At 46.2% G+C, this 16,841-nt stretch overlaps 1 protein-coding gene and 1 non-coding gene across 2 annotated transcripts in view; one reads left to right on the top strand and one right to left on the bottom strand.

Annotated features, from left to right (window-relative positions):
- The window catches only part of IGSF21 (immunoglobin superfamily member 21), a 386,505-nt gene that overhangs the window by 164,639 nt on the left and 205,025 nt on the right, over positions 1-16,841 (bottom strand). The gene's annotated exons all lie outside the window — the stretch shown is intronic.
- On the top strand, positions 9,062-9,169 carry LOC119929281. Its single transcript, XR_005451413.1, has one exon. It is a non-coding gene; the product is annotated as a U6 spliceosomal RNA (small nuclear RNA).

Below are 16,841 nucleotides of genomic sequence, written 5' to 3'. Positions count from 1 at the left end.
ATTCACCCCAGCATTTAGTAGAGTGCCTAGTGCATAGTTGGCACTTAATAAATACCATTATCATTATTATTATTGTTGTTGTCTGAAGCCAGGCTTGGCTCTGACTCTAGCCCACCCACAACCAGTGATTGCTGCAGCCTCACGAGAGATCAGATACATCTGAGGACCACAAAGTCCAATCACCTCACCCTCTTCCAGACTGTCCAAGCCTTCATATTGCTTTTTTTTCATCCACCGAAGCTGCTGAGTGGTGGGGGGCCTGGGAGGGAAAAGAAAGTTCCAGTTCCACCTGACGGAGCCCGTGGTTTCGAGGGATCGGGGAGCGGCGTGAACGTCGGCCTGTGGGGCTTTCAATTATCATCAGTTTCCTGTCTTGTTTCCCAACAGCTGCTTAAGAAGAGGGAGGGGGGGCCCCCTCTCCCTCTCTACAGAGGAATAAAACATCATCCGAGAAACTCCCATTAAGCTGTCATGTTCTCTTCCCTCCGCTTCCTTCCCTTCGCCTCACGCCTGATTACCACTCTCTCTCCATCCCTCTCCCCGCTCCAGCCCAATCTGCCTCGGTTCCCCTGCCACCCAGCTCCCGTCTGCTGGGAAGATTAGTCCAGGGCAGAGCCTGGGGCTGGTAGGGGGAGTTTCAGAATGCAGACAGCTCCACCGGCCACCCAGTGCGGGGAGAGGGGGCAGAGGTCATGCCAGAAACTTTACTGATTCCCAGTCTCATTTCTCAAGCTAGTTTGTGAGCTCCATTTTGGAGCTGTCTCCGGCGGAGAGACAGGCAACATTCAAGGCACCGTAGGGATCCATCGCTGTAGGATATTATTGGAGTCAAGATGAGGTTGAGGAAGGATTTGTCAGGTCTGAGCTGGTGTTTGTCAGGTGGAAATAAGTGTTGTTTTGAGGTGAAGGGAATTGGTAACCCGTCTCGGGAAGAACCAACCGTTGACACAGACTGATGCGAGGTTAGATTCAGAAGAACTGGAAACAGAGTAGTTAAGTGACTTGTCTGTGGGCACACAGCAAGTCAGCCTTGAACCCAGAATTTCTGACTCCCAGTTCAGAGCTCTAGAGAAGGATGGTGATGATGATGGTATTTGTTAAGCGCTTACTATGTGCAGACCACTGTTCTAAGCACTTGGGGCATACAAGGTGATCAGGTTTTCCCACCTGGGGCTCACAATCTTAATTCCCATTTTACAGATGAGGGAACTGAGATCCAGAGAAGTTAAGTGACTTGCCCAATGCCACACAGCTGCTAAGTGGCGGAGCTGGAATTAGAACCCATGACCTCTGACTCCCAAGCCCGGGCTCTTTCCACTGAGCTATGCTGATTCTCTAGACTAGATGAGACTTGTCTCCCTCTGGCTCTAGGCTGCATTCCTCAATGTTTCTGGGAGTGAGTCTGGCTGTCCCCAAGCACCTCTAGGCTGTAAACTTGTGGTGGCCAGGGAATGTGTCTATAATATTGTTGTATTGTACTCTCCCAAGCAAGTGCTTAGAACAGTGATCTGCACATAGTAAGCGCTCAGTAATACATTCGTATTTACTTATTCACTCACTGATCTCTGCAGCTTGGCTCAACCTCCTGCTCGCAACTCCCACAGCATACAGGAGTGGGGTCCAGCCACACACAAAGAGAGAGAGGGAGTCACACCAAACCCTGCAAGAGAAGCTGGACAGGTAAGCGAGCCCCCAGTGAACTGTGTCATCTCCTCCTACCCACTCTGAGCCCCAGTGCCTTTTGTGGCTTTGAGACTGGAGAGAATCACAGACAATCTCTCCCCGCTGCCTCAGCACTCGCTGGAAATTCAGTGCAGAAAACTGGACACTCAACTCCCCATTGCCTGGAACAAAACACAAACACCCAGCCCTGGTTCTGATTCTTACGAGTCAGTGTTCCAGTCAGGGTGTCAATCCATCAATGGTATTCAGTGTCTACTGCACACCGAGTTCTGTATTAAGAACTTAGAAGAACACTATAAGCATGACTCCTGCCTTCAAGGAGCTTACTATCTAGTGTGGGAGATGGTAAAATAAATTAAAGACAGGAGGAAGATGGAAAAAGGGAAAATGTGCATGAGTTAGTCCCTTTGTGATAGGGCCTATATAAAAGTGCCAGGGAGTTGTGAGTACTTGTACTACACTAACAATAACAATAATAACCATCATCATAATAGTAATCATGGTATTTGATAGGTGCTTTCTAGGTACCAAGCATTAGCGCAGATGTGATCAGACACATGTAGGTTACAGTCTAGGTGAGGAGGGAGAATAGGTAACTAATTTTACAGGTGAGGTAACTGAGGCATAGAGAAGTTAAGTGACTTGCCAAAGATCACACAGTAGGCATATGGTAGAGCGGTGATTAGAAGCCAGGTCTTCTGGCTTTACTCTTCCCACTAGGCCAAGGTGCTTCATCAGAATAATAATAATAATAATAATAGTAATAATGGTATTTGTTAAGCATTTACTATGTGCGAAGCACTGTTCTAAGTACTGGGGAGGATACAAGGTGATCAGGTTGTCCCATGTGGGGTTCACAGTCTTATTCCCCATTTTACAGATGAGGTAACTGAGGCCCAGAGAAGTTAAGTGACTTGCCCAAAGTCACACAGCTGACAATTGGCGGAGATGGGATTTGAACCCATGACCTCTGACTCCCAAGCCTGTGCTCTTTCCACTGAGCCATGCTGCTTCTCTAATAGTATCTTAATAGCACAGGAGGCCTTACCTGGCGGTTGAGGGATATAAACTGGGGAAGTTAGAAATTAATTGAGGCAGACCTCCTGAAGGAGATGTGATTTTTAGAAGGCCTCTGAAGATGGGAAGTACTGTGGCCCAATGGGAAAAGCATGAGCCTGAGAGTCAGAAGACCTGGATTCCAATCCTGGCTCTGCCACCTACTTGCTTTGGGGCCTAAGGCAAATCACTCAACTTCTCTGTGCCTTAGTTCTCTCGTCTGTTTTCTCTCCTACTTAGACTGTGAGCATATGTGGGACCTGATTATCATCTAGCTAACCCAGTGCTTAGCATATAGTAAGCACTAAACAATTATTATTGTTATTATTATTGCAGGGATAAGTTAGATGTGTAGGAGCAGGAGTTTCAGACTGGGGAGGGAATGTCAAGGGATTGGGAGTGAGAGAGTTGAAAACAAGGTGCAGTAAACAGGTTTACTTCAACAGAATGAAGACCATGAGCTGGAGTGCAGTGGAAGAAGAAAGAGAATGAGTAGAGGGAGACACAGACTATGAGCCCACTGTTGGGTAGGGACCATCTCTATATGTTGCCAACTTGTACTTCCCAAGAGCTTAGTACAGTGCTCTGCACACAGTAAGCGCTCAATAAATACAACTGAATGAATGAATGAGTCCTTAAAACCCATGGAAATGTGATTCCTCTAGACTCTAAGCTTATTGAGGACAAGGAACATGTCTGCCAACTCTGTTGCATTGTACTGTCCCAACCACTTAGTACAGTGCTTTGCACACAGTAAATGCTCAATAAATACTACTGATTGACTGATCTTCAATAGTGGTACTTCCACACTTTCCTGGGGGCACCAGATGTTCCTGGGATTTTCAAAAAGAAAGCAGGGAAGTCCCTTGAGTAAGACCCCTGACAGTTTTACTGGAAAGAGCTTCTTCCAATGACTGCAATGTGTTTAAAACCCTACACTACACACTTTTTTTATGGTATTCATTAAGTGCTTATGATTTGCCAGGTATGGTACTAAGCACTGGGGTAGATACAGACTAATCAGGTTGAACACAGTTCATGTCCCACAGTGGGCTCACAGTCTTAATTCCCATTTTACAGGAGAAGTAACTGAGACTAGAGAAGGGAAGTGTGTTGCCCAAGGTCACACAGCAGATAGGTGGCAGAGCTGGGATTAGAAATCAGGTCCTTCGGATGCCCAAGCCTATGCTCTATGCAATAGGCCACACTGCTTCTCTACTTGAGGTAGAACACTGGGAAAGAATTGAGGCTTGCCCAAGTGAGCAGTTTTGCATGGAATATTGTGAGCTTTTCTTCAACCCAGCATCAATCAACCATATTTATTGAGTGTTTACCGTGTGCAGAACACTGTACTAAGTGCTTGGGTGAGTACAATGTAATAGAGTTGGTAGACCCATTTCTGGAAGACTGCAACTCTCACATCCAAAGTGGTAGCAGGGCCTCTGAGGCTCTGTTTCTTCCACTTGGAAGGCCTTTTTGGACTCAGGGGCAGAGAGACAGTGTTGGGGCCCATTTCCTCTAAGCAGAGAGAATCAATCAATCAATGGTATTGAGTTATTATTGTGTGTAAAGCACTGTACTAAGCACTTGGAAGGGTACCATACGACAGAGTTGATAGACATATTCCTTGCCCACGAGGAGGAGGAGAAGCAGCTTACGGTTTACACCTTCAGAGGTGAATTTGGGTCAGATTCTATGAGAAGTTTCTCCTGTAGAGGCCACCCACCAAAACCCATCTTCTTCTCCTGAACTCTAAAGAAGCCCTTGGATCATTAGAATAGCAGGGCCAGTTTCCTCTGCTCATTAAACCCAGCTGGGCCCTCTGTCTTCCAGTCAGTTTCACTGTCTGGCTCTCCACAAGGACACCCAATTCTGCTGAGGTAAAGTTTCCAACATTTTTGAAGAGTCTTAAATCTGGCTTTTATGACCCACATATGAAAGATTCATGTAAGCCTTTTGGTATGCTTTCAGCTCTGATTTTTCTGCCTAATTTATTTTTCCATCACTTAATTTCATTCCCTTATTATAAATAAATAATGATGGCATTTATTAAGCTCTTACTATGTGCAAAGCACTGTTCTAAGCACTGGGGAGGTTACAAGGTGATTAGTTTGTCCCACAGTGGGGCTCACAGTTTTCATCCCCTTTTTACAGATTAGGGAACTGAGGCCCAGAGAAGTTAAGTGACTTGCCCAAAGTCACACAGCTGACAATTGGCGGAGCTGGGATTTGAACCCACTACCTCTGACTCCAAAGCCCGTGATCTTTTCACTGAGCCACGCTGCTTCTCTTTCCCTCTCCTCACCCTCTTCCTTCCTTCATTGTCTGTCTGCCTCTTCTGTCCCAGATTAAGTCAATGGTGGTTTCCTCTTTAAATTTAATGCTGCAATGGAGAAGGGGAAAAATACGCTGACATGACATTGTTATTTCTTTAGCTAACAGCTGTGCTGATACAGAACAGCTGCCAAAGGTAGGTTCATTCCAAGACCTAACTACCTTGACAGGGACTTCTTGAAATTAAGCAGATTGGTATAATGAGTGATAACAAAGACATATTCACCTGTCACTCTTCCCACTTCCTAAGCCACCCAGCCCCTCGCATTCCCACTGGACTTCGGTGGTAACCATCATGGCAGAAGCAGTATTGTCTACAGAAGCAGCATAGCCTAGTGGAAAGAGCATGATCCTGGGAGTCATGGGACCTTTGTTCTAATCCTGTCTCTGCCACATTTCTGCTGTGAGTCCTTGGGCAAGTCACTTCACTTCTCCGTGTCTCAGGTCTCCTGTTCTCCCTGTAACAGACTGTGAGCCCCATGTGGGACAGTGACTGTGTCCAACCTAATTAACATGTCTCTACCCCAGCTCTTAGACTACACATAGTATACACTTAACAAATACCACTAAGAAAAAAATGTTACTAACAGAAGTGGTAAACTCTCTGGCTAGCTTTCCACTGGTCTGCTCCTTCCCTCACCCCCAGCCCTAGGAACCTCTACCCCTGCCATTCCCCCTGCCCCCACAAAACTCTCGGTGAACAAAGGAAGGAGAGATGAATAAACACCTTCCCTAAATAATAATAATAATAATAATGATAATGGTATTTGTTAAGCACTTACTATGTGCAAAGCACTGTTCTAAGCACTGGGGAGATACAAGGTGATCAGGTTGTCCCACGGGGGGCTCACAGTCTTAATCCCCATTTTACAGATGAGGGAACTGAGGCCCAGAGAAGTTAAGTGACTTGCCCAAAGTCACACAGCTGACACGTGGCGGAGCCGGGATTTGAACCCATGACCTCTGACTCCAAAGCCCATGCTCTTTCCACTAAGCCACGTTGCTTCTCTAAACACCCAACCCCATCCACATCAGGGTGCCTGGTATCCCCCTCTGTGTTTCATCTCATCTGTGGCTCTCTGCTGGGCTCAAGGTCTCTGCTCACATCCACGCTTCACTTGCACGCTAAGTGAGACCTGAGAATGCTGTGCCCCAGCAGCTAAATATTAGAGCAAAGGTGCTAGCTTTGTGGGAAAGAGATGCGTAATTTCCAGAAATGCTACTAGTGCATCAAACCATCCACCCATATCCCTCTCTGAGAAGACATGACTGATGGCCCTTGGTGCGAAGGTAACTCTTTTGTTAATCCCTTACAGATTTGGGAAAGAAAGGGGTTGAAGTGATTCTCCTTTCCCTTGCAAGTGCAAGTCAGAGGGGAGGGGAGAAAGAGAGTTTATGGAGAGCGGGTGTTCCCTGCAGAGACATCAGGTTGCAATCTGGGACCCAAATGGGCTGCCGTGGTGGAAGCATTGGGCTTCCGGGCCTGAGGCAGAGATGGGTTTGGTTCTGGGGTTGAGTGCCATTCAGCTCCTAATGATGGACATGCTGCATCAGCAAACGATGGCTCCCAAATCCACTTAGCCTCAGGTAGTGCTGGAACCCCCATCCACCTCACTGTCATCATCATCACCATCATTGTCCTTATCATTGTCAGTGGTAATTATTCAGGGTTTACTGTGTGGGAAGAGGAAACCCCAAGCCAGGCACCTGCCTTTTAGAGACATAGTCCCTAAAGAAGGGGCTTACCCCCAAATGAATATGCAAGATTCATTGCTTCCCACCTTGTTTTCTGCCAGACAGAAGGGGACCCTGAAGGACTCGGGATCAAATAGGGAGCAGAGAGAGGGACAAGGAGGGCTTTGGTTTTATGCCACATTGAGGGGCCAGGTGTTTTAGGCACCACCCGATGGTGAGGTAATCTTTCATGTTTTGACACTTCCCATTTAAAATCATAGATGGTGATTGGTGGAGTCACTGCTGTCATCATCACAGTCAAGTTCAGTTATCATCATCAACATAATCATAAGCATCATCATCATCACCCACGGAGCACTGGTCAGAGGTCCAGGAATACACTTAGCTTTCCCTAACTGAGCCCTCCTTTCCTCTTCTCCCACTCCCTTCTGCATCACCCTAACTTGCTCTGTTTATTCATCCTCCCATCCCAGCCCCACAGCACTTATGTGTACAACTGTAATTTATTCATTTATATTAATGTCTGTCTTCTCCTTTAGATTGTAAGCTTGTTGTGCGAAGGAAATATGTCCGTTCATTGTTATATTATACTCTCCCAAGTACTTAGTACAGTGCTCCGCACACAGTAAGCACTCAGTAAATAGAAGTAGCAGTAGTGGTGGTAAGTAGTAGTGGAAGATATGGTATTTACTGAGTGCCCAGTGGGTATAATATACTATACCAAGTGCTTTCATTCATTCATTCAATTGTATTTATTGAGTGCTTACTGTGTGCAGAGCACTGTACTAAGCGCTTGGGATGTACAAGTCAGCAACATATAGAGACAGTCCCTATGCAACAACGGGCTCCTTTGAAAAATATATGAGAAGCACAAGATAAATTACCTAAATTAATAGGTAATGGGTAATACATGAGAAGCAGCGTGGCTCAGTGGAAAGAGCGTGGGCTTGGGAGTTAGAGGCCATGGGTTCTAATCCTGGCTCCGCCACTTGCCTGCTATGTGATCTTGGGCAAGCCACTTAACTTCTCTGTGCCTCAGTTACCTCATCTGTAAAATGGGAATTAAGAGTTTGTCAAATGGGACAATCCGATTACCTTGTATTTACCCCAGCACTGAGAACAGTGCTTGGCACAAAGTAAGCATTTAATAAATACCACAGGGAGCTTAGACTCTAAGGGAGAGACACAAAAATTATTTAGAAATAGTGGAAGCAGAATAAGCAATTGAATGTTCAAATAAACATATTGCTGAGTTGAAAAAACTCGAGGAGTTGGGATTTCATCAAGGAAGGGTTGTTGTGTCCTCTAGATTGTAAGCTCCTCCTCTAGACTGTAAGCTTTTTGTGGAAAGGGAATGTGTCTACCAACTCTGCTATATTGTACTCTGCCAAAGCACTTAGTACAGTGTTCTGTACACAGTAAATGCTCAATAAATAGCATTGATTGATTGTAGAATTTCAGGAGGGGTGTCACAGATTAGGGCTGGGAGGGAACTCTGGTTTTGGGAAGAGTGTGGGTGAGGAGTCAGGGAAGCAGGGCAAGTATGCACCAGCTGAGGAGTAGCAGGAGAAGTGAGTGCACACTTGAAACAGAGAGGAGGGGAGGAGTCTCAAAGCCAAAGGTGAGGAGGGCTTGTTGAATATGGAGGGAACTGGCTAGCCATTTGAGGGTTTTGAGGATTCAAGAGAAGAGATGCCACAGGGGGTGTAAAATGAACTTGGGAGACTGGAAAACAGTCATGCCTCTGCAGTATTCTCTCTCTCCCTCTACCAACCAATAATAATAGGAGAGCAAATGCAGAGATGCTGACTGGAAACAGCCCCCCATTTGGTCTCTCCAAAGCCCCTTTCCACCTCTGGTCACTGGAGCTGGAGCCAGGTTGGGATTTAATGTCTCATTCCCTTAATGGGCAGTGGCAGACACACCTGCTAGAACATCGCTTATCACCAGCCCATTCCTGGAATGTAGAAAGCATCTGTAATTCATCAGCCTCTTCCTGACTGTCTGATGGCTTTTTCCCGGCTCAAGCCGCCCTGCCTGCCCCCGATGTGGACAGGACTGACAGATCCAGGGTCTGAAGCATGTATTAGCTGCTTCTGTCTTCTCAAAAATCGGGGCTGTCCCCTGCTAGCCCACCTCTCTGACGGACTCAATCAATGGGATTTATTGAGTGCTTACTGTGTGCAGGGCACTGTACTAGGTGCTTAGGAGAGTACAATAAAATGGAACTGATAGGCACAATCCTTGCCCTCAAGGAGCTTACAGTTCAGAGGGGGAGATGGACAGTCAATATGTGCTACTTTCAGCAACACATATGCTAAAATTAGAATGACACAGAGAAGATTAAGCATGGTTCCTGCAAAAGGAAGACATGTAAATTCGTGAAGTGTTCCATATCTTTCAAAGCTTTATTGAAAGCTCATCGCTTCCCTAAGCCCTTCTTTTCTCTCCTTCCACTTCTTTCTCTGCAGCCTTGGCTCACTCCCTTTATCATCCCTTTTCCCATCCCTGCAGAACTTCTGTACATATCTATAATTGTATTATTTATATTAATGTTTATCTCCCCCTATAGATAGTGCTTAGTACACAGTAAGTGCTCAATAAATATGATTGAATGAATAAAGACTGTGAGCTCATTGTGAACAGGGAATGGGTCTGTTATATTCTTCTATTGTATTCTCCCAAGTGCTTAGTAGAGTGCTCTGCACACAGTAAGCACTCAATAAATATGATTGACTGACTGACATGGAAATAAATTACAGACAGGGGAAATAGCAGAGTGTAAGGATGCAGACATAAGTGCTGTGGGATGTTGGGTGAATATCAAATGCTTAAAGAGCCCAGAACTGAGTGCGTAGACAAACAGGTAGGGGAAATGAGGGTTTAGTTAGGGAAGGTCCTTTGGAAGAGATGTGACTTGAAAAAGGTTTTGAAGACACGGTGGAGTGATGGACTGTTAGATATGAAGTGGGCGGGGGGAGTTCCGGATCAGAGGAAGGATGTGAACAAGGGGTCAGTGGTAGGATAGAGGAGATTGAGGTACAGAAACTCCTCCCCCTTGGCCTCAAGGCTCTCCATCACCTCGCCCCCTCCTACCTCACCTCCCTTCTCTCTCCTTCTACAGCCCAGCCCGCACCCTCCGCTCCTCTGCCGCTAATCTCCTCACCGTGCCTCGTTCTCACCTGTCCCGCCGTCGACCCCCGGCCCACATCCTCCCCCTGGCCTGGAATGCCCTCCCTCTGCACATCCGCCAAGCTAGCTCTCTTCCTCCCTTCATGGCCCTACTGAGAGCTTACCTCCTCCAGGAGGCCTTCCCAGACTGAGCCCCCTCCTTCCTCTCCCCCTCCTCCCCATCCCCCCGCTTTACCTCCTTCCCCTCCCCACAGCACCTGGATATATGTATATATGTTTGTATGTATTTATTACTCTATTTATTAATTAATTTATTTTATTTGTACATATTTATTCTAATTTTATTTTGTTAATATGTTTTGTTTTGTTCTCTGTCTCCACCATCTAGACTGTGAGCCCACTGTTGGGTAGGGACCGTCTCTACATGTTGCCAACTTGTACTTCCCAAGAGCTTAGTACAGTGCTCTGCACACAGTAAGTGCTCAATAAATACGATTGAATGAATGAATGAATAGAGGAGCAAAGTTTGAGGTCTGGGCTATAGAAAGAGATCAGAGAGGTAAGATAGGACATAGAGAGCTGGTGGAGTAAAGCCAGTGGTGAGGGTTTCTGTATGATGGGGAGGTGGCTGGGCAACCACTGGGAGACATGGACTGAAGGGCAGGTCAGCAGGGCTGGACCACCTATTCCGGGAGATCCGGCTATCTCCCCACTTCTCCAAATCCCCCGGGCATCAGATGATTGTCAGAACTTGTCACTGAGTGCCGGCACTCGCTTCACTTGTCACTAAATGCTGGTAAGGGGAGCTCCCTGCAGGCCTCCATCTTCCAGGCTGAGGTGAAGCAGTGGTCCAGTGGGACCATGATGCTAAAACTTCAAGGTGAGAACTTTAACATCCTCATAGATTTGCCTCCCTCAGAGCAGGTAATCTGAACAGGGGGTTGGCTTGAAGAAGGGTACACTGAAGGTCATGAATCCAACCAGAGGCTTTTGGGCAATGATCCAGGGGTCCAGCCCTTTCCTCCCCTGACTGGGATTTAGCTGTCCGGCCTAAGGATGCAACAGTTACTGCATCCAGGCAGTGACTGGAAAGATAAGGAATGTACTTTTATTAGACCTTTATGAGCTTCTGTGATTACTGAAGCACCATCATTCCACGAGAAGCTGGCATACAGCCAACAGAGAAAAGCTCTAGGGGCTTCTGAGATAAGGCTGCTAAGCAAAGTCACTCACAAGACCAGGAAAATGTAGCACAATGCTGATTTCAACTGGCTAGTAAAACTTCATGTGCACAAGCAAATCTTCTTTTTTTGGTATTTGCTAAGCACTTACTATGTACCAGGCCCTGTTCTAAGTGCAGGGGTAAATATCAAGTAATCAGGTTGGGCACAGTCCCTGTCCCATGTGGGGCTCACAGCCCCCATTTTGCACACAAGTCACAGAGAAGTGACTTGACATGTCCAAGGTCACACAGCAGACAAGCGGCAGAGCTGGCATTAGAACTCAGGTCCTTCTGATTCCCAGACCCATGTGCTCTATCCACCAGACAATGCCACTTCCCTGTGGCTTATTTGCAAAAGTTAAAGCAAAAACTGGAAGCTGTAATCACTACTAGCTCCCTGTGTGAACCTAACAGGTATTTTAACCGGGGGACCATTAATCTGATTTCATACCAGACAGTCCAGTTCTTAGCTGGTCTGGCTCCTACCTGCTATTGATACAGCACCGGATGCCTTTATGTCCAGTATTTTTATCTTTTAAATGCTCCGTGGCTCTATAAGTTTCCAGAAATTCCTGCCAAGAACCTCTCATGTGGCTGTCTTTCTGATGCCCTCCCTTAAAAGGCAAGGACACTTACATAATTTATGCTACATCTCTTTCTTGGACTGCAATGAACAATCAATCAGTGGTATTTATTGAGCGCAGAGCACTGTACTAAGCACTTGGGAGAATACAACAGAGTTAGTAGACACATTCTCTGCCCACAACGAGCTTACAGTCTAGAGCTTACAACAGACTAATTGTCTTATGATCAGGTTCAAGGTAAAAAATCTTAATGAATGAGGCCAGGAAGGGAGGGTAGATACACTAGATGAATCAATTCAGTTATTCAGTCGAAATTGAGTGAGCACTTCCAGTGTGCAAAGCACTGTACTAAGCACTTGGGAGATACAGTACAACAGAGTTTATAGACACGTTCCCTGTCCACAGAGAGCCTACAGTCTGGAAGGGGTGGCAGATATCAACATAAATATATAATTTATAGATAAGTAAATGGCACTGTGGGGCCAAAGGTGGGGTGAATTAAATTAACTGAGAGGTACGACCACACAGGATTTTCTTTTTGATTATTTTCAATATTATTTTTCTATTTATTTAAATTAGCACATAGGTAGGGGGTCTTCAAAGGGGTGTCGAGAATTCTTGAGGGCTGCTGGGGACATTATAATTTTAACCCTTCTCTGCCCCCTTTCTATCATCAACTAAAGATAGTCAATCAGCCAATCATGCAGGCATACAGTAACTCCATCAGTCAGAGAGTCTGTCAATCAGATCGTCTGTCAGTCAGTCACACAGACATTCAGTCAGATACTCAGATAGACATTCAGTCAGACAATCAGACAGTTGTCAGTCAATTAATCAGAGAGGCAGGTAGTAAATCAGATATTCCATCAGTCTTTATTGGGCAGAGCCCTTGCTTGCTGGGGTACAATGAGGAATAACTAATACCAATGGCTGTCCTTTGCCAAGAAAGAATTGCAGAGTAGCCAGTTTAGGGAAAGTGACTAATGTCCAAGCTGAATAACTCCATTTTGTTATTTTTAGGGCTTCTCCACAAGAGAATGAAAAAGAAAGCCATTCAAGGGCAGTAAGCTGAATATTTAGGGTTCTTTTTAAACGAGGCTCTTACAGATCGCGACTTTGTGGGAAGAAATGGGAATTTGGGTTCTCATTAATTTCTGTCCCCTGCAGTGTTGGAAATTCAGCCACTAGGAAGTGTGCGAGGGCTGGAGAGGCAGAAAATGAGATGGCAAAGGTGAACTCAAAGTTGCTGGATTTCACAGCCGTGCCAAATCCCATCCGTGTGAAGCAGCTCACCAACAGGGAACTGAACTTTTCATTAGCCTACCAGCCCCCTGTGGGACTGGGACTGTATCTGATCTGATTGTACTGTACCTACTCCAAAGCTTAGCACAGAGCTTAGCACATAGTAAGTGCTTAACAAAGGCCTCAATTATTACGAGAGACCCAGGGCCTAAGAGGTAGAGGCCACAAATGACCAGCTGGTCACTAAGAACCCTAAGAAAGGGGTTCACATCATTCATTGAGAAGCAGTGTTGCCTAGTGGATAGAGCACAGGCATGGGAATCAGAAGGACCTAGGTTCTAATTTTGGCTCTGCCACTGATCTGCTGCTTGACCTTGGGCAAATCACGTCACTTCTCTATGCCTCAGTTACCTCATCTATAAAACGGGGATTAAGACTGTGAGCCCCATGTGGGACAGGGATTGTGTCCAACCTGATTACTTCGTATCTACCCCAGCACACAGAATAGTGCCTGGCATGTAGTAAGCACTTAACAAATACCATTAAAAAAAATTATACTGCCATCGTTTTCCTGACCCTGAATATCTGGAGCAGACTCTTCCTTCCCTGGTTGGGGCAGGGTCCTCACGCCCCTTACCCTTTAGGGAAGAGACGTGACCTAGTGGCCATATTTATTCTATTTATTTCATTTTGTTAATATGTTTTGTTTTGTTCTCTGTCTCCCCCTTCTAGACTGTGAGCCCACTGTTGGGCAAGGACCGTCTCTATATTCATTCAATCGTATTTATTGAGTGCTTACTGTGTGCAGAGCACTTTACTAAGCGCTTGGGAAGTACAAGTTGGCGACATATAGAGATCTATACAGAGATCTCTATATGTCCCCAACTTGTACTTCCCAACAGAGATCTATATAGAGATCTCTATATGTCGCTAACTTGTACTTCCCAAGTGCTTAGTACAGTGCTCTGCACACAGTAAGTGCTCAATAAATACGATTGAATGAACTGAATGAATGAAGTACACAGACCTGGAAGACAGAGTAATAATAATAATTATGGTATTTGATAAGTGCTTACTATGTGCCAAGCAGTGTTCTAAATGCTGGGATAGATACAAGGTAATCACATTGTCCCACACAGGGCTCACAGTCTTAATCCCCATTTTCCAAATGAAGTAACTGAGACATAGAGAAGTTAAGTGATTTGCCCAAGGTCACACAGCAAACAAATGGCAGAGCCGGGATTAGAACCCACATCTTCTGACTCCCAAGCCTGTGCTCTTGCCACTAGGCCAGGCTGCCTGGATTCGAATCCTGACTGCCACACATCTGCTCTGTGACCTTAGGTAAGTCATTTAACTTCTCTGTGCCTCAGTTGCCTTATTTGCAAAGTGGGGATTCAATACCCGCTCCCCCTCCTACTTAGACTGTGAGTGCCATATGGGAGCTGATTATCTTGTATCTACTCTAATGCTCAGTACAGTGTGTGGCATATAAGTAGTGCTTATCAAATACCATTATTATAATTGTTACCCAGAGGAGAAGTTTCATCCACCTCTTACCAAACTTGCAGGCATAATAATAATAATAATGAAGGCATTTATTAAGTGCTTACTATGTGCAAAGCACTGTTCTAAGCACTGGGGGGATACAAGGTGATAAGGTTGTCCCACGGGGGGCTCACGGTCAATCCCCATTTTACAGATGAGGGAACTGAGACGCAGAGAAGTGAAGTGACTTGCCTAAAGTCACCCAGCTGACAATTGGCGGAGCCGGGATTTGAACCCGTGAACTCTGACTCCAAAGCCCGGGCTCTTTCCACTGAGCCACGCTGCTTCCTAGCCACCCACGCTGCTTCCCAGCCACAATAATAATGACATTTATTAAGCGCTTACTATGTGCAAAGCACTGTTCTAAGTGCTGGGGAAGTTACAAGGTGATCAGGTTGTCCCACGGGGGGCTCAAAGTCTTCGTCCCCATTTTACAGATGAGGGAACTGAGGCCCAGGGAAGTTAAGTGACTTGACCAAAGTCACACAGCTGACAATTGGCGGAGACGGGATTCGAACCCATGACCTCTGACTCCAAAGCCCGGGCTCTTTCCACTCAGCCACACTACAAAGCAAACAAAGCTTACAAAGCAAAGGGTAACAGGGTGAACAAGCCTCATGTCAATGTGGGTGACATGGACCCCATAATGAAGAGACCTGGGCAGGGCCAGTGACCATAGCCAGTTGTCTGGAGGGAAGGGCAGGGGTCTGGGAGAAACCCTGGTCTTATCATGACAAGGGCTGGGTGATGTTGAGTAAGACATTTAACCTCTCTGGGCCTCAAGTACCTCATCTGCAAAATGAAGAAAATGAAACCTGTCTTTCCCTCCCTCTTGGGGATATTGGGAGGATAAAATAAGATCATTGATGTGACAGTGCTTTCGCACTGAACAGATTCAAAGTATTATTATTAAGTAACAGGCGTTATTATTATTATTAAGTTCATTATTAAGCTACTGTCACTTGACTACCGGGGTCAAGGACCTTGGAGTGAATACCCGGGGGGAGTTAGGGATCAGGCTTGGCTTTTTTTAAAATTCCTTTGTTTGTCCTTCTGGAGGTGGTCAGGAGGGAATTTGTGGAGGAGACATCAGCTGACAAGAGGCTAATTACTGGAAAATTCTTGACCTCTTTGTATACTTTGGAGACAAATAATTGTGTTTGTGATTCGTCATCTTGGAGAGCTGGCAGACAATTCTGATTTTGCAGTTGTCCGGTTACCTGCAGTATTGATATTGGTCTATATTTAGAGGCAGAGAGGGCAGGGCTTGTTTTTGTTTTGCAACTCTGCGAAAAGTAATTTTCTCAATTCCCAGGGCGCTCTGGAGGACACTGGTGACCACCCTAATCAGATCTCAAGCACAGCTCTGTCCACGGCCCAGATCCTCTGCCACCTAACAGCTTGACAGCTTTGTGTCTTTTGAGACTCATTACCAGTCAGCTCTTGGGAAGGCTGGTGCCTAGGACCGGCGGGAGTCTCCAGCCCCCACCTGTCTTTGGCCTTTTTGAGGACCCAGGAGACTGGAGTCCTCAACCATAGGGGACTCTGACTGGTGGGCTTTCTCTTGTTAACAAAGCGGTGAGGCCTTCCAGGGTCTAGACCCTGGGATCCCCAGTTAGGGAAGGGACGAGGGACTGGAGTTGACCTGTTTTCCTTTACCAGGATTGGGGAACAAGGGCACGGGTTCCGGACAGGTTGGGATCAGGGGTGGCTGAGGGGTGAGTTAGCTTGAGGAAGCCTAGCCCCGTCTTCTGCCTTGAGGGCTTCCCCCCAAGCGGATCTACAGATCTTCGGAAAAAAGGGCTTAATAAATCCACCATCCAAATGGCACATTTTTATTCTTCCTGAGCTTGATGGCTCCATTCAAGGCCCTCAGGACCCAGCATGCACCCAGGGAGCTTAGATGGGAACGTGATCACCCCTCATCATCATCATCAGTGGAGCACTTACTGTGTTCAGAGCACTGTACTAAGTACTTGGGAGAGGACAATACAACAGAGTTAGAGGACACATTCCCTGCCCACAGGGAGCTTCCAGTCTAAAGGGTGGAGTTAGTCACAAACAAATAAATAATTTCCAATAAATAACTGATAGATATTAAAATATGATACTTATAGCCTTCCATGCCCATGGCTCCCGCCACTTCCTCCCTTTGAGGTGGGGCAGAAAGGGGAAATCAGGGCTGAAAGGAACTCCAGGACACCAAACCAAAACCTCCCAGAGCCAGGAGACCAGAAATCGGTGGCTGATTGTGCGGGAAATAGAAGACTGAAAGGCGGGAGTTAAAACCCCAGTGATCAGAACCCCATTCACCTCCACTAGGTTGACAGGACATGGAGTCCACT

The sequence above is a fragment of the Tachyglossus aculeatus genome, chromosome 5 (genome assembly GCF_015852505.1).
Source record: "Tachyglossus aculeatus isolate mTacAcu1 chromosome 5, mTacAcu1.pri, whole genome shotgun sequence".
NCBI classification, from domain to species: Eukaryota; Metazoa; Chordata; class Mammalia; order Monotremata; family Tachyglossidae; genus Tachyglossus; species Tachyglossus aculeatus.
This window is presented reverse-complemented; position numbering and strand designations above follow the sequence as displayed.